This window comes from Rosa chinensis, chromosome 5 (assembly GCF_002994745.2).
Source record: "Rosa chinensis cultivar Old Blush chromosome 5, RchiOBHm-V2, whole genome shotgun sequence".
NCBI lineage: Eukaryota > Viridiplantae > Streptophyta > Magnoliopsida > Rosales > Rosaceae > Rosa > Rosa chinensis.
In genome coordinates this window covers 35074281-35097260 of record NC_037092.1, presented here as the reverse complement: position 1 = coordinate 35097260, position 22980 = coordinate 35074281, and positions in this window count along the sequence as shown.

The following is a 22980-nucleotide window of genomic DNA, read 5'->3' as shown; positions in this document are numbered from 1 at the left end:
AAAACAATAGAAATTCCCAATTCCCACAAAATGTTTCCCGAAAAGTCAAGCCCCAAAACAATAGAATGAAACTCATCAATACCTATTGCTTCAATTCACTCATCAACCCACAAGAATATACATATTCCACGTAAATATATATATAAGTGGTCATTCACTCAGGAAGGCCACTAATACCAACTATAGTTTGCAGTTAACTAATTAACTCTCAAAACAATAAGGTCAACCCGTTCGTGAATGAACTTCATAAGATTACTCACCTTGAAACTCCCGCTGCATCTTCTATACAGAACCGAACCAAAACTATCACCAACAACTCGTCCAATTCACCTTTAGAAGCACCTAAACACTAATGACCTCAAATCAGTAACGATTTACAAACGATTTAAGTCCAAAACTCCTGTTTTTGAACTAAAATCCCTAAAGTGGCGCCAATCGAGGCAAAACCACATCCGAGACCACCCAATGTCTCCGGAACACTTCTACGATCGATATGTCCAAACCACAAGTCGATCGGACGCTCGGATCCTCACGGATCGAAGCATCAAACGGTCCGAAACCGTAAAAATCACAATATATTCATACGATCTCCAAAAATTGCGTATTATATATCAAAACGCTCGTATCGACGAGTGGATGATATACAATACCAGAAACTAACCATTCCATGGCCGGAAGGCCACCATAACGCCGCCACAGTCAGCGGTGCAACCACCACCGACAAAAACTCAAAACCACAACAATCAAGCCAACCAGAAATGTTCATCATGAAGAGTAGAGCAACTTTCATACCTGGAGCTAAGTCTGGTTCGACCTAGATCGTCCTAGATCAAGCTTGCAAGATCGGCCATCGCAGCTGTCTGATCAAACCCCAAATTCGTTGTGCACCGCAGATTTTCAAACCTAGATCTTCCACTCCACAAGCAAAATCGTCCTTCAAGGAGGGCATGAGGATGATCAGAATGAGGAGGAGATTCCAAAACCAAGAAGGATCGGCCGAGACGTCACCAGGAAAAGTGGATTTCCGGTCGGGTCACGATTCGTCTACTGTAGCGGCTCCGATCTCTACCTTCCGGTGAACCGCCGTGCAAACCAACACCACAGGGAGGAGCGCACGGAGGAGGCGAACAGATCTGGGCTCGTCTGGTGGTCCGCCGTCGCCGGAGCTCGTCGGAAAATCCGGGTCAGATCCACTGGGTCTGGGTCGGGTCAGTCGAAAATCAGGAGAGAGAACGGAGAGAAAAGAGAGTTTCCGAAAATGGAAACTTACCAAATGAGAATAGTAACTTTCCCGAAAGGGAAACCCCTATATATAATAACTTTCTAAATTTTTCAAACGCTCATAACTTTCTCATACGAACTCCGATTTCCGCGTTCCACATGTCCACGAACTCGTATCGACGCGCTCTACAACTTTCGTGAAAGAAGTTTTTGGAGAATCCCAAGGAATAAAAAGTCAACCTATGCAACCCCCCCAAAAGTCACACTTTCCGAATTGAAATTCGTCTGAAACACTTCCGCTCCATCCACAAGCCACGAAACAGTCCAATAAACATAAAATTAATTCCGGAAAATCCTCAAAAAATAAATACGAATTTCTGGGGCATCACAAAAATCTAAGGGTATTCAATTAGGATTTTTAAAAATGAATAAAACTACAAAGGTATTCAAAATAGCATTCATACTTATGGAATTAGAAAATCATGGATAATCATGGACTTTATAGTGTTAACTATACATACCAAACTCCAATAATTTTCCAGCCTCCAGACCAAAGATTTCAAAAAGTCTATCAAAGTTTCCTCTTCAAAAAAAAATGTCTATCAAAGTTTTTCTCTCTACGCACGAAGAAGTTTGTCCTTCATCATCTCTCTTTCTTAATTTTTTGCCTTTTCTCTAATCTTTTATGATATCAACCTTTTTGATACCAATATGTTCATTGTAGTTGTTGAATGCGATTTTTGTTTTGTTTTTTTTTTTTTTCAATTGTGATACTTCAAACCCTAATAGCAATAAAAATAATTTATGAAACCTTAAAACTCAAATATTGTGGTCTAACCCTAAGACCTTGAACCATACTAAATTTTATCTTATTAATTAATTATTCTCATTAATTTGAATTTATATTATGGTTCAAAAAAAGTTTGAACAATTGAATTTCAATTGATTGATTATAGATCAAGACATTGACCAATATTGCTACAATATAAGTTAATTGGCGAAAACAAAATTGATGAGAATAATTAACCATAAACATCAAGTGATCTATATTGTATATTTATGTTGTTAGGAGATTAGGAATGAGAACAAACTCACTAGACAGACTAACAATCATTTATTTGAGTCAATTTCTATTAGAAGATACTGAACCATTGAAGAGACAAGAAGTTATTATTTTGTTTTGTGTTTGGGCTGCATTTGTTTTATTTTTTTTTTTGTTTTTTGTTTTTGTTTTTTTGTTTTTCATTTTTTTTTAAATATTTTGTACATCCTAGGAAATCTGTAGAAGTCATTCATAATAAAGTATATAGATTTTCATAAATCAATAAAAGTCTGTTGCTAAAATCAATGATTTTAAGAAATGCATGTCTATCAACTCTTTAAAGAGTTTGTGGACTTTTCAAAAAGTTTGCACAAATCCAAATACAATATAGCCCCCGTTATATTGCCAAATTGACTAATGATTTAGATTGACAGTCTCATAACATGACATGCTGGACTCCGACTAAAAGTAGACTTCCGCCTAGAATAAAGCAAATTAAAAAAATATGAAGATACCATAAGAAGCTGGGTTTTGAACGATGTTACTAAACATGCTATAAGTGTCGAAGACTCGAAGTAGTAGTTTATGCCCGGTACTGGTTTTAATGCCTCCATCATGATTTAAGGGCTTTACTACACAATTCAGACACCGAGTTCATTTCTTCATTGCACTCTCCTGTTAGATCATTTCTTCGTAACGGACACATCCAATTGGTCCAGTCCCAATGACTACGAATTTTCGATCCGCATCTAAACTATGTAATTTCTGGCAACAAAAGAAGGAAAATATTGATCACTGAAGTTTCATAATTATATCATATCATGAACATATGTATGATGTCTATTTTGTTACCTTCAAGTGTTCTTTGAGTAGACGCCATCAAATCTGTAAACTGCTCCACTGTATATTGTTCTCGGTTTTTGTATGAAGCTAAGTAGCGGAAGATGTCGTTGCTTCCAAACAGAACGACATACAGAGAATTTGACAAATAGTCTCGGGCACCTGAGACGCCTAATTGTTACTTAAGGTCTGCATGCACTACGGAATAGTAGCTCGCTAATTTGGCCAAAGGAATCGACTGATGCTGTGACAATAGACAGATAATGTACTACTTAAAACATCAGTTATTTTATCAATTCTTCACACCACATTGGATGAGAAAGTATCTTTGGTTGCATCACTTACACATTCATCATCTGTACCATTGAAAATTCCAGCCCCTTAGGAGGCGAAGCTAACTCCTTATAGGAGTTGGATACAAGTGACAGATATACGGTGGTGAAGTTGGTAAACCCACTCTCTCAGCTGCTCAATAATAATAATAAGAGTTATTATCATAAATGTTACCTGAGCTTATCCACGGTGGTGAAGTTGGTAAGCTCACTTTCTCATCTGCTCAATAATAGTAATAATGGTACGTGAAATTATCCTCTATCTTATCGATGATACATGAAACTTCAATTTTGATCGCAACTAGTACATGAACTCTTCGATTTCATTTTAAATGGTACTAATCACTACTTCCGTTATAAACTGACATGTGCATAGTACGCGACCTATTGTAGACCCCGTGAAATTCTGAACATCACTTTTGGACTAGATAATTTTTCGCGACCTCTATTTGGCTAAAGACTTTTGGAAATAGTTTGGGCTTTGTTAACGTTAGTGACCGAGGAGGTCTCTAGTTAGCTTTTGAGAGAGAGAGAGAGAGAGAGAGAGAGAGAGAGTGACACAAGATGTATAGTGGTTCGTCTCCCGCCTTAGCGGGAAACTACGTCCACTTGAATGCTACACTAGTGTGTTGAGCCTTGCGGCCCAAGGGGATTACAAAAGATGTAATGGGATATTGAGTAAGTGGGAAGGAGTCTCCTTTTATAGGGGAAGGAGGCTCCCTCATTTACATTTTCTTAGATGTGGGACTCAAAGTTACTATTCTAGTCTAGAAAAGCATATTGTGGAGGCAACTTGGCAAGGCTGGAAAGGTGGCTTCCCGGCGACGGATTTGTGGCTTCCGGATACCTTAGCGTAGTTTGAACATAGGGCTACAAGATGCAAGTAGCAGTTGGGCCTCACCATGGCTTGTGGGTGTCCCAAAGAGGGTGTTACTTATGCTTGGTGACATAGCAAACTAGTCATGCTAGTAGAGGTATCTACAAGTCCCCGAAGTCCCCAAGTAAGAGGAGCTTCTTGGTTGGGGAGTTATAATCATGAAGTCATCAAGCATAAGTAACCGGGCAGCACGGAGCCCCTACAAGTCCCCGAACTCCGTAAACAAGAAGGGACTCGTTAACCTGCAAAACAAAGACAAAAAACAGGCATATGTAGGATGCTCGTTGCATTGGGCAACAAATGTGAGTTGCACTTATATGCGTTGGCATATATGAACGTACGGGGTGCGTGATACATATTGATGTATACACGCGAATGGCGCCGAGTACGATCACTTATGACGTACAAATTCGAGAGCGCGTATGGTCGTGTGAGCATATGGATTACATGAATGTGAAGGTAAGTTGTATGAGCGCTGCGAAGGTAAGCGTTTGTAATTCGTGAATGATGAATACATGAATTCTTGTGTTTGTTTGGTTGTCACTCGTATTAATGGAATGCGAAAAGAATTCAACTTGTCGCAAGCGACAAATGGTAGAAGAATTCAATGTTCCATTAACGTGTGGTGTGTCGAGTAGACATGTGTAAAGCTCGAGGATTGCCGGGAAAGCATGAGCGGCAATCTCAGGGGTGCCGGGAAGGCATGAGCGAGAGCTCGTGAGCAAAAGCTAGAGGGTTGCCGGGAAGACATGAGCGGTAAGCTCAAGGGTTGCCGGGAAGGCATGAGCGGAAGCTCGGGGTTGCCGGGAAGGCATGAGCGGTAAGCTCGGGGGTGCCGGGAAGGCATGAGCGAAAGCTCGTGGGTTGCCGGGAAGGCATGAGCGGTAAGCTAGAGGGTGCCGAGAAGGCATGAGCGGAAGCTCGGGGGGCCGGGAAGGCATGAGCTCAAGACATGAGCGGTAAGCTCGAGGGTTGCCGGGAAGGCATGAGCGGAAGTTCGGGGTTGCCGGGAAGGCATGAGCGGTAAGCTCGGGGGTGCCGGGAAGGCATGAGCGGAAGCTCGGGGGTGTCGGGAAGGCATGAGCGGAAGCTCATGGGTTGCCGGGAAGGCATGAGCGGTAAGCTAGAGGGTGCCGGGAAGGCATGAGCGGAAGCTCGGGGGGGCCGGGAAGGCATGAGTGGAAGCTCGGGGGTGCCGGGAAGGCATCAGCGAAAGCTCGTGGGTTGCCGGGAAGACATGAGCGGTAAGCTCGAGGGTGCCGGGAAGGCATGAGCGGAAGCTCGGGGGTGCTGGGAAGGCATGAGCTAAAGCTCGTGGGTGCCGCGAAGGCATGAGCAGTAAGCTCGTGAGCGGAAGCTTGTGGATGCCGCAAAGGCGTGAGCGGTAAGCTCGTGAGCGGAAGCTCAAGGGTGCCGTGAAGGCGTGAGCGGAAGCTCGTGGGTGCCGCTAAGGCATGAGCGGTAAGCTCGTGAGCGGAAGCTTAAGGGTGCCGCGAAGGCGTGAGTGGAAAGCTCATGAGTGGTAAGCTCGTGAGCGGAAGCTTATGGTGCAGGGAAGGCATGAAAGCGAAAGCTCGAGGATGCCGCTGGGGCGAGAGCATGACAGCTCGGCGGTACCGCTGCGGCGAGAGCGTGAGAGCTCATGGATGCCGCTGAGCCGAGAGTACGACATCTCGGCGGTACCGCTGCGGCGAGAGCGTGAGAGCTCGAGGATGCCGCTAAGGCTTTAATTGGTAGCTCGAAGGTGATGCCCTGAGGCGTGAGCGTGACCGTTGCTAATTATGCTGGGCTGTATGTACAAGTCCCCGAAGTCCCCAGTCAAGGAAGGTGTTCTTGTGGGTTGATACCAAAGAGTAGCTTTGTGCCGTATATCAAGCATAATTAGTGCGAGTGCGTCGTCCATCTAGAATTAGTTGGAGCGAACGCTTTTTCCCTTTTAGGTGGGCCCTGCTAGGTCCGCCAGGGAGTCCCCCACTCCCCAGCCAAGACGGACGTCCAGATGGTCGGTAAATTGTTTGTTGAGGGGGAGCTGCACGGAGCAGAGGGTGTTGGGTAGCGAGCCCAATCTTTGGTACCCAAGCGTCGGGGTTAACTGCCGGATCAATGGCTGCTGTAGGCTGTGTTAACTAGTCCCTTTACTATTTCTCGGAGGAGAAACTTGACTGCAATGCCGCGTAGCGGTCATTGTCATTATGAGTCGTTGCCTTACCACCTGGCGGTGACCACAGACTCGCAAAGTTTGTACTTGTATGAAACATGACAAACAAATAGAGCAAGTAATAAAATTTTGTTTGAGTGTCCTATGTTTATCTAATTGAGTTGCAATTAAAATAGAAGCATGGCATATGTGTATAGCATGTACTTGTAATATGGATGCTAATATCATTTTTACATTTTGTAGATATGCTTAGAGATCGTTTGAGATCAATATAAGAAGCATGGCATATCTAGTATGTGAGATCTAGAAAGTGTTGCCAAATCTACGAAATGTTGTAGGCATGCTTAAAAGTTATGGAAGCATGTAAAGATATATCAAGTGTGATATTCTACAAGCATGCTTAAAAGTAGTGAAAGCATGTAACGGCTCTAATTGCGAGAGCGCAAAAGATAAGATAGTGACTTATCTTATGCCGATTTGGAGGCTGGCGGAGTTGGCTGAGCATGGCGGTCCATTGCTTGTGGCGGATGAAGTACGCTGATAATGTCCGTCAACTCGTAGTTGAGGTTTAATGCTCGATAGAAATAGTTGAATTTCCTTGAAACAAAATAGATGATTAATATGTACGTAGATTTGTAAAATCAACAACAATGATTTGCATATGGACTTTGAGAAAATTGTAAGCAAAGTATATAAGCAAGTGTGGTGGTTGATGACAAATAACATGTATATACGTCCATTTTGAATGTCCAATTTGCGTGGAACAAAAGTCATTATGTGCAATGACGGAGCATAGCCGTGACGTGCAAATTATATGTAAATGCACTAGTCAGATGGCACAAGTGAGATAATCACTTTGATACACTTTGATATATGTGTGTGTACACATCCTAGCCCATCAGACAGTAGATACCTGAGGCCATATATACAAAAGAGTATTTATGAAGGGACATGAATTGACCATGCATAAATAATTATGTGTTTTGCGTTTGGCCATGCTGCAGGTCATGCATATATAGACACATATATATCAAGAAAGAAAAGTGTCTGCATATATGATTATATGCATGTGTGTTTGAATTGAAGTGGACAATGCTTAGTGGCATATATGAATGGTCCACACTTGTGTTTGGAGGTAACTGACAAAGAAATTAAACATATAATTGTTCCTTTGACAACTATCTTAACAGGACTTGTACGTGTCCACAAGTGATGGGAATTGCACAAGTGGCCTATACATAAAGATATACAAATATATGCACTGTGAAGTGTACATGCAGGCATGTGACCATGTGTTTCCCAACTTATCCAAAAAGCAGAAGCACGTGGTGCTTGTATATAAGAATCAAATAAGAAAGACTTAGCTTATTGATCATTTTGACCGGTGACAGAAGCTTGATGCGCAGGGTTGTAAGGCATGATGAAAATTGAAAACGGCGTGATACAGCGGGCAGCGAGCTACTGGGTGTCAACAAAGCTGGCCGCTGATGGTTTGTTGTTGGCGGTGTACAGGTGTGAGCGATGAGTTTTGGTTATTGATGTTCGACGTTTGCCGCTCAGCTCCCTGGAGGACTGAGCTTTGTGGCTGCTCGGTGGTGGTAGGCTACCCAGCGGTAGTGAGATTGGCAGAGTTTGGTTCCGACAGAGGTGAAGCTCGGCGAAGGAGAATCTCAGCAGTGAAGTTCGAAGTTCGGCGGTGAACTTCCAGCGGTGCCTCTCGGCAGTGAAGTTCGAAGGTCGGTGGTGAACTTCCAGCGGTGCCGCTCGGCGGTGAAGTTCAAAGTTCGGCGGTTAACTTCCAGCGGTGCCGCTCGGCGGTGAAGTTCAAAGTTCGGCGGTTAACTTCCAGCAGTGCCGCTCGGCGGTGAAGTTCGAAGGTCGGTGGTGAACTTCCAGCGGTGCCGCTCGGCGGTGAAGTTCGAAGGTAGGTGGTGAACTTCCAGCGGTGCCGCTCGGCGGTGAAGTTCTAAGTTCGGCAGTGAACTTCCAGCAGTGCCGCTCGGCGGTGAAGTTCGAAGGTCGGTGGTGAACTTCTAGCGGTGCCGCTCGGGGTGAAGTTCGAAGTTCGGCGGAGTGCCACTCGGCGGTGAAGTTCGAAGGTCGGTGGTGAACTTCCAGTGGTGCCGCTCGGCGGTGAAGTTTGAAGTTCGGCGATGAACTTCCAGCAGTGCCGCTTGGCGGTGATGAGGCTGGCGGAGCGGAGCGCAGTTAGCGGATGTCTGCCAGCGGAGCTCTTGGACGGCGGAGTGGAGCTTTTGTCCAGCGGAGTGGATGACGGTCGGCAGAGGGACCTTGGCATAGGGGCTGTCTCGGTGCTCAGTAGAGGCTTGTCCTATTAGCGGAGGCTCGGCGGAGGCCTAGAGCTCAGCTGAGGTGGCCATGACTTTGAGCTCGGCGGAGGCTTGGAGTTCGGCGGAGGATAGCTAGCGGTGGCAGCTGGTTGGCGGAGCGGATCCTTGCTCGTGGTCTTGCAACCTGGCACAGCTTGGCGGAAGATGCCGGCAGTGAACAGTCCAGCGGAGCGGAGCATGGTGCTCGACGGACCACTTGGCCGGTGGAGTCTTGGCCAAACCTGGACCTCTGGACAAGCTTGGCGGAGCGTTAGCCGCTAGGGCTGGGCTGTCGGTGCTGGAACTGATGCTTGACGTTTATCGGCGACAGGTAAGTCAAGAACCGCTGGGTGATGAGTGACAGGTGCTGGGTGACGAGCAAACCGCTGGGCCTGCTTGCTATATTAACGCCAATGTTTGGAGTCAGACCCTGCAATTTGAACACTAGCGGTAGGGGTTGCTGGCGGTGCGGAGCTTGGGCTGTGGTGGCTCCAATGCTGGCACTTACCTCTGGCGTGCTAGCAATGGGCGCTGGCATGCCGGCTCTAGGCTGGGCTGGCGGAGCGGACCCGCTGATGATTGCAGTTTGGTGCCTGGGTGCCCAGAGAAGTTTTCTGGGTGTCCAGAGTAAATCAGAACCAAATTTTTTTTTAGCGTTGACTTTTGCTTGTCTAGCGTTGACCGCACGTTGATTACCATTGATCAGCCTCAATGGACGTTGACCAAGCCTTGACCGTCCCATATGTTGGTGTTTTGATCAACTCCTGCCAGCGTTTAGTTGACCGGTGTTGACTAGCCCTTTAAGATGCAAATTTCTGCTCTGGTTTTACCGTTGAAGTAATGTTGATCATGTTTTGGCAAAAGTTGCCGCCAAGAAGCATTAATTCAAACATAAACTCAAAGAAGGAAGAAATTTCTTCAAGCTCTGCTAAGCAGACTTAGCTCATGGAAGGTGACGAAGCCAATGTGTTGGCTTCCCACAGACGGCGCCAATGTTAACGTTAGTGACCGAGGAGGTCTTTAGTTAGCTTTAGAGAGAGAGAGAGAGAGTGACACAAGATGTATAATGGTTCGTCTCCCGCCTTAGCGGAAAACTACGTCCACTTGAATGATACACTAGTGTGTTGAGCCTTGCGGCCCAAGGGGATTACAAAAGATGTAATGGGATGTTGAGTAAGTGGGAAGGAGTCTCCTTTTATAGGGGAAGGAGGCTCCCTCATTTACATTTTCTTAGATGTGGGACTCAAAGTTACTATTCTAGTCTAGAAAAGCATATTGTGGAGGCAACTTGGCAAGGCCAGAAAGGTGGCTTCCCGGCGACGGATTTGTGACTTCCGGATACCGTAGCGTAGCTTGAACATAGGGCTACAAGATGCAAGTAGCGGTTGGGCCTCACCATGGCTTGTGGGTGTCCTAAAGAGGGTGTTACTTATGCTTGGTGAGATAGCAAACTAGTCATGCTAGTAGAGGTATCTACAGGCTTAGGTCCAAAAATATCTTAAGGTTAGAGTCCATAATTTACTTTGGACACCCAACAAACGGGTATGCTAGTGAACCTAACCCAATAAGTTAGTTGACCTTTGACCCGAACATCTCCCTCGACCCAATAAGATTTTTGTAGCTCATGACAATTGACAACACCCTTTCATAATCTTGAAATCAACTTATTTTACTTTATTTCTTAACAATTGGTGGAATTTCTATTCGCCTTACCCAATGTTTACTCATCAATCATCCCTCTGTCTTTCAAAAATACTATTTATTTACTCAATATATATATTTTTTAAACTCTAGCAAATTTCCGACAAAACTTACCTTGCCATTTTTCTGTTTAAATACGAGTTTGATAAAACCAAATTCTTATTTAGTCTTGTCAACATTTTAATTTTGAGTTTTTCTTGTATTTATCTATTCTACTTTTATCTCCACATCATTCTAGTTTTACAACCTATTTTCTTACCCCATGACTTATCTGATTCAAACTCTTTTACTACCCACAAGTTGAGCCTTCTACCTTACACTCAAAGCCCAAGTTTTTCTTTTTCTTGTTCCCGTCAAATTGGGCAGAGGGAAAGGAAAACCTCGATCAGCTACTCTGTTCCACGTTGCCACCATGCATATGGCAACGTCCCCTAGAAAATCAACACAGGCCTTCAAAAGGAAGTATCCAAACCAGAGGTTGTCATTCACCCTTCTCTTCTCACCCTTCCTCTCATTCCTCTGCATATCAGTCTGCTAGCATGCCCCAAAACACCTAGTTCGGGACCTCTGATCAAAATGTCTTCTTCATAAAAGTTGTTCGTCTTTATCTCTTATATCCAAGCTGAAAATTTCAGCCCCATTGGAGAATTTTTGAGACCTATACACCAATCGAAGTGGGAGCTACTTAGAAACGAATCTGCTCTGAATTTCTGCTTGTATTCCTCCTCTTACTTTAGTCGAATCCCCCAAATCTTGTTTGAGATTGATTCCAATAATTGGTAAGATCATTGTACCATCAAGTTCCTATCTTTTTCTCAATTTTCAGGCTCAATACGTTTAAACAACTTTCCTACATATTGAGTAATTTCTGTTTCACTTTGCATGTCCGAGATCAAGTAAACTTCTTGGCAAGCAACTGGGCTTAATCAAATCAAATTCCCTCAGCTCTCTTTCCTATTGAAGCCCTCAGGAAAACTCACCTTTTTGGTTGGTCTTTGGTGAGTATCATGATTTCCTTAACACTATGTTTAATTTGGTTGTTGTTACGAATTCTTGAAGATTACAACTTGTCACTGCTGTTGTTGGTATCTTACTGCGTTAACTTTGATTGCTCATTCACCCTAATGTCTAGGACTTTTGCTAGGTCATGGCCAAATCATGAGTATTAAAATCGTACTTGGTTCAAGGGTTTATTTGTTATTTATAGCTGTCCAAACAGCATGTTTCAATACATCATATCATTAAGCTACAACACCTGCCCATTTAGTATCTGAAAATGACTCAAGCTTTTGGTCTTTAAAAGCATTAGATATACCCCTTAAGTTTCTTGGGTTCTCTTTGACTGGCCATATTGGGTACCAAAAAAACTTTGAACAAAAGAACAACTTTATGCAGTTTTTCAGCTTTCAGTACGTTCTGACCCAGCTGCATTTATTTTAAAACTGGTGCTAAACCGCTGGGAATTTGGGATCAGTTTCTTCTAGAGGAAGATAGTAGACACAAAAATGAACGTTTCAGAATTTGAATTACTCCAAAAGAATTTTTTCAGAATTAGATATGGAATTTTGAAATATGTATACGGAAACTTCTATTTCTGGTAAAGATCTGCACATTGTCTTACTTTAGCCTTTAAGTCCTTTATTCTTTGAATGGCTTAACTTGAAGTTCGATAACCATTTCAATCTTACTGAGTTGGTTGTTAAACCATCCTTCTTTCAAAATTTTCTCAAGAATTTACCTCTAGTATTTTGAACAATTTTCCTTGACCTTTGACAATTCCTTTTAGGCTATGTTTTCAGCTTTTAGCAACTTGTCTTTTAAAAGTGTTCTTACCACTTTTTCCTAACAAAAAACTCCTTCTTGAAACCCAAATAGTCTGGTCGTTAGCTAGTGGATTAGATTAGAGGAGGAGTTTTCTTCGGAGAGTATTGAGAATGAATTGCTAGCCTTGTTTACCGTTGTTTGTGTCGCTTATTTGATCTGAGCTCGGCATCTTGGTCGGATCTTGTGAGGTTGGTGGTTGCTACAAGGTTGCATTGAGGCCAAGCACTGCAACAGAAAGCTCAGATTCTAAGTAGGGGATGTCTTTAACTCTATCTATGCTTTTTTTGCATATACTACGGTTTATATGAGGCCTCTTGCATGATTTGGAAATGATCTGTTTTTACACTTGAAATGGTTTGCACGGTTGGAATGTTGTGTTGGTAATTGATAGGGATGTAAGGAGATGGTTTGACCCTCCTTAGGGATTGGATATCCCAAACCACTGGTGGTGGGCAGCATGCACAGCCCGCGGCTGACGTATGTTGTGTAGGGCACCAATACATCCTGGTAATGTATGATGGGCACCTTCAGTGAGTCATGCGTCTATACAATCCTTGCTATTGATTTTCCTCTTTGTCTCTAGCGTTGTGATAATGATTGAATTCAGGAAAGTGATTGGCTAGATTGACGGTTAGATGAAAGTTGTGGAAGGAGATCAATTGCGGAGGATTTCTATTTACGTGGTGACGATCACATGGGATTGCAAACTGGCTTTATCTACTACCTTTTTGTCAAAAAAATAACTTATGTTTTCAAATTTAGATATGGGAGTGGGCATGGGCAATGATTGGATGTAGAAGCCTAACCCCTACTTTAGCTTGTTTTGCAGGCTGTTGCTATCGAAACTTGGGTATAGAGGATTATTTTTGGAGACCACAAATTGTTTTATCTAAAGTTTATTTTTCTCTTTATTTGACATATTTGATCTCGTTAAATTTTTGTAAAGACATGTATGATTGATGATGTGTGTGATTGCTTACCACCAAAGTGGGACCTTAGGGTTAGAACCTGCACTTGAATTTAGGTCGTAGTGGACTAGACTTAGAAGACTCACATAAATTTCAATTTAATAAATGTTACACCCCACATCCGATTTACCCCTTTTAATGAGTTACACGAATTACTGTATGTTTTACCATTCGAAGTTATAATTTTATCTTTTAGGGGGGTGGCTAGAAGTTGACTTTTTATGGGTTAACAATTTGAGAAAATTTCCTTCACGTAAGTTGTAGGGGACGTTAAACCGAGTCCGTGGACATGTGGTACACTTAAATCGGAGTTCGTATGTGAAAGTTATAGCTTAAATTGTGGAAGTTACTGTTCATGGTAATAAAAAAAAAAAAAAATATATATATATATATATATATATATATGGAAAGTTACCACTGTAGGTTTCCATTTTTGGAAACCCATGGTAGCTCTCCCTTTTGCTCTCCCCCGATCTCTTCCTCTCTCATTTTTGCCGGTTTCTTCTTCCCCTAAATTCTCCACCGTCCGGCCATCAATCGGTGGACAACCGGCCACCACAAGGTCACCTCTTCTCCCTTCCCACGCTGGTGCCCTTGGATTTCAACGATTTTGCCGAGAAACCTCAAATCGAAGCAAGAACCATTACAGCTGCAGTTTGGCTTCTTCCGGCAATTCCTTCATTTCCGGCCATCTCCGACCGCCAAACCTAGCCTAGCAGGGGCGCCTCGAGCCGGTGATCATTTGCCCTCAAGTTTCTAGCTCCAATTTACCGTGTGGAGGACGAATTGAAGGAAATTTCAAACCTAGGGTTTGAAATTTATGGGTTTTTCTTCACCGGCCATTTTCGAACGTTTAAAGGTAAAATTGGAATGTGTTGTAGTTGAGAAAATTATTGGGTCTGTTGTGATGTTGCTGTGGCCGGAATTTGGTGGCCATTGGTGGTGGTTTGCCGGTGGCGCGTGGGCCCCATGCGCGGCCACTGTGGGTGGCGCGTGGAGCTGCATTTTATTTACTGTTTTGGCTCCATAAATCCCTTAACGATTGTAGAATTTTATACATGAAGTTTGGTGGAAATTGGAGGAATTACGAATTGAGTATAAATGGATAATTATCGATTTACGTGAATTCGATCGCCGAAATTTTTTCGAATTCACTTAGAATTTATATATCGATGATTGAATATTGTTGGAGTATTGTGGATGGATTCGTTGTGAATTAAGGAGTTGGACTTTGAAGGGGGAGGACGTTATGAATTTCAATTTCTAATTATCGTAAAGTTAATTTCCGTCCTGTAAATATATTTTTACGAGTGAGAGGAGTCTTTGTACGAGGAAAATACCGAGTGACGTCAGGATTGACTATATACTATGAGTGGACTTTTATTTTTCAAAGAATGATGCATGCATGCATTTATTTATTTGGTTCCGAGGTTATAATTTGTTTATCGTATTACTTTCCCGAGCATATGGTTATTTTCAGAAATGGTTTTTGGATATTTGATTATTTGAAGATTTTATGGCGTGCGGGGTCACGTCATTGGATTATGCTTACCTTCTCTTATTTATTTATTTCCGATGTGATTTCCGGATTTATACTATTTATATTATATTTATATTAGGCGATTTGAGATTTTTATGAGATTTCGATGGAGTAAATCTTTATATTTATTTATCTCCTATTTATTTTGAACTTGAGATTATCTTGGCATGTGGGACACATCGTTGGAAATTCATTTACGAGAGTTGGGGAAGTTTTATGGATTTATGAGGTTTTCGGATTTTCTTTTGCCATACTTTGGGTGACTTATCATTGCTAGCTTTGATCTTCCGCCTTTGTGGCGAGGTGATGGGATCACCGAAGCCCTCCGCCTTTGTGGCGCTGGTTACTGTCTCTGTGACAGTAATTCTGAAGCCCAGTATCCTATCGCTACACTTAGTGGCGTAAGGGTATATTACGGGAGTAATGTGAGTACTTTAGCCTGGGTGGCTATCACCCGAGCCTGAGAGTCTCACTCGTATGGCTATCGTCTTCCCCTACTCATTATACTATTTTCGACTAGCGGGGCTAGTCCGATTTATTTTAGCCAGCGGGGCTGGTTTTATTTCCTTGGGTGTCAGAGTTTCAACCTTTTCTTTTAATCGTTGTGACTAGCGGGGCTAGTCGATTTTCATGAGCGGAACTCCTCTTGTTTTATTTTTGTTAATCATTGCATGCATCGGGTTTTTAAAGGGAATAATGTGGGAAAGTATAAAATCCATTTGTTTAAATTTGTTTATTTTTGTCCACTCACGCTAACGTTTTTATGTACTTTCCCCTGGGCCCTTCGGTTTCAAATGCCCAGTTTACAGTATTGCTGCTCGGCGTTCAGGAGTGAGCCATAGTGACCGCATCCGCTTCCGTCATCATATTTTGTAGGTTACCTGTTTAGCCTACTGTACTCTATGTTAATTTACGTTCCTAGATTGCTCTTATTACTATGGGATTTGTGACCCCGACTTGTATGGAATTATATTTGAGGTCTACGACCTAACTTTGTGAATTGTAGTATCTTAAATCTTGGAGTTTCTTAGACTTGAAGTACTTGATACACTATTATTATTTTTGGGATTGAGTTGGTTGAATGATGGGAGCAGGGTGGCTCCAGGAGTTGTGGTTGGATTATTAGAAGTGAAATTTGTTTTCCACAGATTTTTGGGTTGTCCATTTTTAAGGGAGGTTATGCTAAAATTTTTGGTAAACCTTCTTTAAAAGTGGGTCCCGCAGGGCCACTTCGGATTCTAGGGTGGAATCCGGGGCGGGTCTTGTCAATAAACCTATTGTAAACTTGGGCTAAAAACTAAAAATGACGTCGGTTTCAAACTCAACACAACACCACCTTCCTTTGTCTTCCTTGCCTAGTTCGTAACCTTGTGGTTACAATCCAAGTCCACTAATGCAAGCCTACAAATGTTGGGCTTTTAGATTTCTTGTGTTTCAACCTAAAGGCCTCGTCTCTTTAAGGAATTCTAGGCCCAAAGCACTTTCTACCTAAGTGTCGCGGGTGTAAGGTTCCTTGGGGAGGCGGTGTTGTGGTAGTCCGGTCTTCGGGGTGCCACACCTATATTCACGGGTAATTTGACAAAAATACCCATTTAAATATTTTGTATACTAAAAAGTCCTAAATAATATTTTGATCAATTAATATGTTTTTTTTTTCATATGATCAATTATTATGTTAATAAAAATAAAAATTCAATTAAAAATAAAAATAAAAATGTATCTCTTATGAAAATAAAATTTAAAATAAGAGCTCATCAAAGCTTAATTTATTTTATTGATATAAACAAAACATTTAAAATAAAACTATATAACATTTAAAAACGAAAGCTTATCGAAACTCCCTTAACTCTTTTTTTTTTTTGTGATTCTATTTTTAATTGAATTTGAAAGTTTTTCTTTTTTTGAGTAGAAGAGGTCATCTCATTATGTAAATCATCAAGCAGTATAAAAACGATCCACCCTTATGGGGTCGACAAAAACTACTACAAAATCACCCCTAACTAAAAAAGCAAACAAACTAGTAATCTCCTAGCCCAAAACAAGAAAAAGCAGAGTCGTGAAGAAGACAAAAATACTCCAATGGGGACAACAAGGTCTCTTTTTTTTTTGCAATCTATCTCACTCAAAGCAAGAAAAAAATAGGCCCATCATCTTTTCATACCCAAAATTTAAAAAAAAATGATAACCTAGAGCCCATATGACCCAATACATCCCAAACCAGACTAAGCCCAATACTCTAATAGCCCAAACTCTCTGAAACCCTAGCAAAAAACTGCTCCACATCACAGCTGCTCCCGAATTGCATGTCACCATCGCCGGAAAAGATGTCACTGCACCTACTGACCTCCTTCAAGCCATCACCAGCATAGCCTGAATAGCCACCACGTTGAGCATCACCATCTCCAGTTTGATCACCAGCGCAGGGAGCTCAAGTAGTGGAAACCCTAGCCTTCCATCCAACATTGCAGATCGCCGCCATCCACTTGGAAGCTGTCGTCGCCCTGGAAACTGATGTCTCCATAGTCACCGCTTCTGCATCTGTAGAGACCGTCACCACATTGCACTATTCATCCCACAGCACCACCATCAGCACGACCAGCGACGATGATGAACAAGAATATACAGAAGCCTAGGAACAAGGAACATTGTCGAAACCCGCCGGCGCCACCAAGAATTAGACTAGAAAAAGGATCAAAGACTCTTGTCTCAGTCAAAAGCATAAGACCACCACCACCCGAGAAGAAACCCTTGCCTAGTTGTGGTCAAGAAACCTCCCTTATGGGAGTCAGAGAAGAAAGCATCACTATAAATTTTTCTTTAAGAAGGGATTTTTCTTTTTAATAGTCTCGTCTTTTTATAATCAAAATATAGTGAAAATAAGTGATTTAATTAACCCAGCGTGCTCTGCTAGGGTATAATTTCTATGGTTGAATGTCTCATCTTTTGTTTTTAATCTGACCTAGAGTTTAGGGTTTAGGGTACTTCCATAGAAAGCCAGCTAACCAGAAATGGAAAAATATGATACAGGGTTTGTATGATGAAAATAGGAATTGGTGTGAGGAGGATAATGATCTGGAGATAGTGGTTACCTCTTATTTCACTAATATGTTCACTGCATCTTATATTGATTTCGGCGTAATGGAGTTAACTTTGGCAGCAATATCACCTTGTGTAACGCTGGAGATGAATGAGCAGCTCTGTGCTCAACACTCACATGAGGAATTGGGGCTGCCCTATTTCAAATGTACCCCACTCAATGGTTTTTTCTTGATGGGATGGCCCCCTTATTTTTCCTATTGGGAGACCATTGGTACAGATGTTACCAATGTAGTTCAGAACTTCTTGCTTACTGGTCATCTAGTTTGTCAAATTAACTTCACTCATATTTGTCTGATTTCAAAAGTGAGTAATCCAGAACATATGTCTGATTTACACCTATTGCTTTATGCAATGTGATTTACAAAATATACTTCTAAAGGCATTGCTAACAGATTGAAGATCATTTTACTTTCTCTAATTTCTCTCTTTCAAAGTGCTTTCATACCTGGAAGATTAATCACTGATAATATTCTTGTGGCCAATGAGATAGCCCATTTTGTTCACAATAGAAGAGAAGGCAGAGAAGGGTTTATGGCGCTGACGCTTGATCTAAGTCAAACATATGATAGAATAGAGCGGGTCTTATTTCTTAACAAGGTGCTGGATAGATTTGGTTTTGCCAATGCATGGATTGAGATGGTGATGCAGTGTAATAATTAGTTATGTTAGATACTCCTTTTTGGTGTGTGGGAAGCCTCGTGGTTTTGTTGTGCCGAGTATGGGGTGGAGGCAAGGAGACCTTTTGTCTCTGTATTTGTTCTTGATTGGAGTTGAGGGTTTTTCTACTCTACTTTGTCAAAAACAGGAACTGGGTGGGCTATTGCCGGAAATTAAGGTATGCAATGAAGCTCCTTCTGTGAATCATCTTTTGTTTGCGGGTGATAGTATGCTTTATGCTCATGCTTCCTTGGAGGATTGTTATCAAATTCACAATGTTATAGACACCTATGGGAAAGCTTCGAGATAGCTAGTTAATTTTGATAAAAGTTTAGTGATTTTCAATACGAATGTTTCAAAATCCATGTAGGAGCAAGCTGGTTTCTAGCTTGTTGGGAGTTGAGACTATTGAATCCCACGAAAAGTATTTAGGGTTGCCTACATATGTGGAGAGAAAGAAAACGGCCACTTTCCATTGTATCAAGGAAAATTTGGCCAAGAAATTAACCAATTGGCAGGGAAAGCTTTTAAGTAGTGCAGAGAAAGACATTCTAATTAGAGTTGTGGCTCAAGCATTAGCCACCTATACTATGAGTGTGTTTCAATTTACGAAAAAAATTCGTGAAAATTCTCCAAGAAGAAAAAGACAACTAAATAAGGTGGTTATCAAGTTATTGACTAATGGTAAGTGAGAGCGTCCATTGTTAAAATGTGCTACCTTAATTTAATTAGTGAAATTGAAGGTAGTTATCAAGTTTTTTACTAAAAAGGTAAGTGAGAGTGTTTGTTTGAATGTATCAGTTTCACTAATTAAATTAAGAAATTATTTGATCTTAAAGCAATAATCTACATTTAAGTATATAATTCAACAATCATGTAATTCAATAAATAATTTTACTCAATGAATTAAGTTCTCCACAAAGAAGAAAAAACAACTAAATAAGATAGCATGTAGTGCAAACAATCGATGAATGCTCACACTCACCATTTTAGTCAATAACTTGATATTACAATATTACTAGCAGTTTCACTAATTAAATTATGGAATTATTTTATCTTATTAAAGCAATATTGACACGATAGAATTCAATGATATCACATAATTCAACAAACAGCTTTACTCAATGAATTAAGAGCATCTTTAGTAATGCTAGCCATTTTTGAGTTAAATTTTAGCCAAAATAACTAAAAAGTCATTTCAGCTTGCCACTTTAAAAATACGTCTGCATCAGTGCTCTATATTTTAGCTAATTTTGAATTTATATTATTTTTTAAATGAAAAATAAATAGTTTAAATGTATTTATAAATTACATAAGATAACTTAAAATGAATGTTTTAAATTATAGAGAGTCTCATCTCGCTATCTATATTTAGAAGCGAGATAGTTAAAAGTTATAATGAAGAGCCACTTAGAAGTTTGGTGCAGCTGCTAAAATAGATAAAAAGCTAAATATGCTCTCCAAAATAAAGAGTCAAAATATCACAATCAAAATAAATAAATAAATAGAGAATTTGCTAAAAATGCTCTAAATTCTTAAAAAAGACAAAGACAACTAAATAAGAGCATCTCCAACGGATTGGTTAAATCCACGTGGAGATCTCCATCAGACATAAATGACAATCTCAACCTCTCCAACCCATGCTCCAAATCCTACGTGGATTTGACATATCATTTTGACAGGTCTCTCAAATCTGTCTTCTTTTTTTTATTATTCTCTCCTCTCTCGTTCCTTCTTCTTCTTCGTACCCAGATTAAAGCAAAATCAAGAAAAAATCAGACCTGTTCACCAATCTGTTTCACTTTTGTTTATTTTTTAAAGCTTTTGCATGATCTGCGAAATCAAAAGGGTTAAAGGAAGAAGATGATGACGCAAGGCAAAGGCACGCCACCACGCATAGTTTTGGAAGGAGAGGAAGGAAGGGGACTCGGAAACAAAATTCGCTGTCAGGACCCACCCCAGAATTACCCTCCTAACTCCAACATGGACCTGCGGGGCCCACTTTTTGGGAAAATTCGACAGAACTTCCCCTAAAAGTGGACAACCCTAAACCTGCTGAAAACACTTCTAAGTATAATAAATTTCAATGCTTGAAGCCACCCTGCTTCCTAGCAACAATCCGCAAATATCCAAATATAAACACCGTGCTACACAAACATATCCACTTATATAAATTACAACCCAGCAAATCAAATCTTTCGACTTCCTCCAATATTATACAACTCCCATACACTCATAATTATACAAATGTCTAAATCCAACCTTTTAAGGTAATCAGAGCAACCTATAGAACACACTCGAAATATGATACATAAGGTAGGTTAATAAATAACGTACTGAGGATAGATGGCAAAGGTGGTGCTAGCCTCCACTCGTAAGCCGGTCAGCAACGCTGCGATCTGGGCAATTGAAACCAAAGGGCCCAGGAGAAAGTATTTAAAAACGTTAGCGTGAGTGGACAAAATAAATAAGCATAACGAAAGAAAAGTTTATACTTTCCCACAATTTTAAATTTATAAAATCTCGATGCATGCAAAGTTTTAAAAAAACGTATTTCTTTAAACTCAAAAACTCGTGAAAAACATACCAGCCCCGCTGGTTAAGAGAAATCGGACTAGCCCCGCTAGTCAAGTAACGATAAAATATGGGGAAAAACTTTCACCATACGAAAGAAGGGAGCTTCCCAGGCTCGGGTCGGAGTGTCCCACACTCTGGAGCATCCCATGCTCTGCTCTTACTCACCCACAAACACATAGTAAGCAGGGAGGAGTACTAATAGGCTAGCTAGCAATAAAATATAGCGACCCAGGTATGGTGGGTAAAAACTATTCAAAACCAATAAATCTATAAGGCTTCCCCATGTCCCACGAAGAAAGAAAACACGGGTACGATTCCCAACCGTACCCGGAAATTCTCGTAAAAAGTTGTATAAATCAACAGCGTGTCCCACACGCTAAAAGAATAATTAGGTTATCATTAAGGCATTCCCAATGCCAAAATCGAAAGTCGCTAAATAAATATGGAGATTTACTCCATCGAAATCTCATTTCGAAAATAAAATCTCAAATCGACGAATATAAATATAATATAAATAGTATAAATCCGGAAATCACATCGAAAACAATTCGTCAAAAATCAACATCAATTATAAATTCGAATCCGAGCATAACAACTTAATAACCGAAATTCACAACCGATATAAATCATAAATACTTCATAAAAATCATTATTGGAAGCAAATCCACAAGATAAATCGCAATCAAATTCCGAAATCAATTCATATGCTCGGAAAGTAATATGTTAATTAAATAGAACATACTTTAATAAATAAATGCATGCATCACTTATTTGAAAACAAAAGTCCACTCACAGTGTACGGCTAAGCCTGTCGTCGATCCAAACCCTCCTCGAGGGAATCCTCCTCACGTCCTATACAATATAACGTTCGTAAACCCTTAATTACTGGATGAAAAACTAAATTACGATAAGTAAAACCAATCCTAACATTGTCTTTATATGCCCAAAACCTCCCAATCTTCTTTACTAATGTCAATCCCTTAATGTATGGGCTTTAGGGCCGAATCAAGGAAATCCGATGGATGGATTTCTCGTAATTCAATTAACAATTTCCACCTTTGAACAAACATCAAAATCCATACTCACTCCATCTCCAATTCTATCCCAAAGCTGCAATTATGAAACTAAATGTATAATTGACTAATTATCTCAACAACAGAAGTTAAAGACCGGCCAAACACCGTCTCACGCGCCACCAAAAGTGGCGGCGCTTGGCACCCACGCACCGGTACCAACCTCCACCACCGGCTGCCAAATTCCATGTACAGCAACAACTCAACCCACTGATTAATTTTCTCAACTACAACACATCCAAATTTTACCTGGAAATGGTTGAATCTGGCCGGTGAAGATAACCCAGAAAACTCAAGAACCCTAGATTGTCGATTCGGCCTCTACACAGCAAATTGAAATGCAAGACCTTAGGGGAAATGATCTCCAGCAAAAACTCGACCTTCGACGCCAGTTTGGAGACCGGAGATGGCCGGAATCGCCGGAAATCGGCAAAAACCACAAGTTGCTACAGTAACCTTCCCAGCTCAAAATCGAGCTCCTCCGGCCAAATCTCCACAAAATACCACCACAGATGCAACAAGGGGGAGGAGACGAGCTTGGGGATAGCCGGATTTCGTCGTGGGTCGGCCGGAGGGGGAAGAAATCGAAGGGAGAAAATCGGGGCCGAAGGGGAGGAAGGGTCGGGGAAGGAGAAGAGAGAGTTACCGGGGGCTAGGTAGAATTTCCGAAAATATAAATCTACCAACCGTAACTTCCATATATATATTAATTACCATGAACAATAACTTTTACATTTTCAG